Genomic DNA, 2,500 nt, shown 5'->3' on the forward strand with positions numbered 1-2,500 from the left:
ATTTCTCGCTTCTTGAAGAATAAATCTTCACCGAAGCGTCGGAAACTTCCCTTGTCAACGACATACGAACTTCAGTAGTTTTTCACGTATTTGTGGTGCTATTGTGCAATAGATTAGAATATAAGTGTATTTGTTTACCGTGTATAGCTTTCTAATAATGTCGATGAATACAAAAACAATATTTTTTCAGAAAATGTCCATATTCTATTAGATTTTGCTAAACTAATTTTGGAAATTCTGTTTCTAAAATCTAGTATATTATATTAAAGTATTTTTAGTATCACCTGTATTCTGCTAAATTTAGCATTATGTTGCCATTGTTACGTCAAGATATTCCTATTCTTACATCGATTTATAATAATAATAATAATTATTATTATTATTATTATTATTATTATTATTGTGATACACATACTTAGAAACTTTCAGTCAAATCGTATATATGACGCGATTAAAGTGTTTACTCTGTAGGGAGATTATAAATAGATTAATAAATTTATACTAAAATATGCTATACATTTTAGTTTGACGTTTTATTGATTCAATAACAAGTCATCATGTCTTTGAAATTGTAATAACAATGAAACTATGATGCCATTTTAAAATTAATATTTGAAGATAAATTTAGAAGAGACTTTAGAAAATTGATTATTAGACATGAGAATTCTTTATCTGGTTTTTCATTTAGTTTTATATGTGAAGGATAACACGATCCTTGGTGCATAGAGAATTAAAACGCTTTTTGGTTTTGGTTTTGGTTTTGTTTTGGGGTTTCTTCTTTTTTTTTTCTCTACTTTTGTTTTTTTCAAGCCTCACTAGTCTTGGAATTTTGCAATATTACCACTGTTTGAAAATTCGATCGCAGCGAAACTTTGAAGTAACAGTTGTCTGTGTTAACAAAAAAATATGTATATATATATATATTTATATACATGATCACTATTATTTAGATGTTATGTGTATAAACATATATATATATGTACACACATATAAATATACGTGTATATATATATATATATATATATATATATATATATATATATATATATATATATATATATATATATGTATGTATGTATGTATGTGTGTGTGTATATCTATCTATCTATATATATATATAAATTTAGCAAGTGGAGTAAAACGCATATGTTAAATGAATTATTTTATTTCTAACATATGTTTCGAAGATTACAAATTATACCTTCCATAGGGATAGGTGAAGTATGCTGTCTGAATGGTTGGTGAGCAATTCGGCGGTGGTTATAGTAGAGGTGAATGTAGAGATAGTGTTAGTGAAGGATCGGGAGTCAGACTTCAGAGCTGGTATCCATTTTAGTTCAGCAGAAGGTAGTTGCTATATCAAGCTTTAGCTTCTCGTTAAATCGCTGACCTAAAATGAATTTTGGACCAAGATTTAGTAGATACATCGCATTACGGTGTCAGCTAGATCTGTGACACGTGGTCTATTGTAATCAACAGTGGTAGACTAAAAGTTGTCATTGTTTGCGCTAGCTTCGCTAGTAAAGATCAAGGTTATTTTCATTGTTCTTGTTATATCAGCGACCTGTTGTTGGGGACGGTGTACCTGTAGAGTTTATGTAGGTTTTGGTGTCAGCGGTGCTGTTATGGGTTTTATAGTGACTGCGAAGGATGAATTGGTGCAGTAGTAATTATTTTGAATCCAACGAAATTTGTGTGCAAGATGTCTTTTATCCTAAACGACGCGTTTGTGGTTGCAGCCATTAATCTTACTGTGCAAATGTGATAGCGATGTTAGAAAGTCGTTTAAATTTACTTTTAGAGCAGAGATTGATAATTTGTGTCGGTAACTTTGTGTATGGAGGTACCTTATGATCCTCTTCATGATGAAAATCGGAATAAACCTACGAGTAATTTCAGAATTATCCACTTCGAAGTATTCATGAAGACGAATGTTCTTTGTAGCATTGGGTATGATGTCTTGGACAGAGTTTAAGGAGGTTAGTCTTGCGGTAGGCCTTGGCTGGTTTCTCCGATTTCGACAAAATCGAAGATTCAGACTGGCTCAGCAGTGGCGATAGCAGATTAGTATAGTTTTCATGGTGAAAGAGCGTGGCTTAGAGGTTAGGGTATTCGACTCACGATCGTAAGGTCATGAGTTCAATTCCCGGCAGCGCGTTGTGTCTTAGAGCAAGACACTTTACTTCACATTGCTCCAGCCCACTCAGCTGGCAAAAATGAGGTTCGGCAAAAGATGCCGATAGGATAAGAACCAGACCTAAAAACACATACAGGGGTTGAATTGTTAGACTAAACCCTTCAAGGTGGTGCTACAGCATGGCCGCAGTTCAATACCTGAAACAAGTAAATGATAAAAAAAACAACTTTATAACGTAAGTCTCATTTTGATCTGAACTATAATCTATAAAATACTAAAATTTAATATTCTGTTTCTCTGTATTTTTATTCGTTGTTTTTAGACTAAGCAATTTATTGTCATGTTAAAATTTTTTTGACTTAC

Source organism: Octopus bimaculoides, chromosome 11 (assembly GCF_046866305.1).
Source record: "Octopus bimaculoides isolate indiv1 chromosome 11, ASM4686630v1, whole genome shotgun sequence".
Lineage (NCBI taxonomy): Eukaryota > Metazoa > Mollusca > Cephalopoda > Octopoda > Octopodidae > Octopus > Octopus bimaculoides.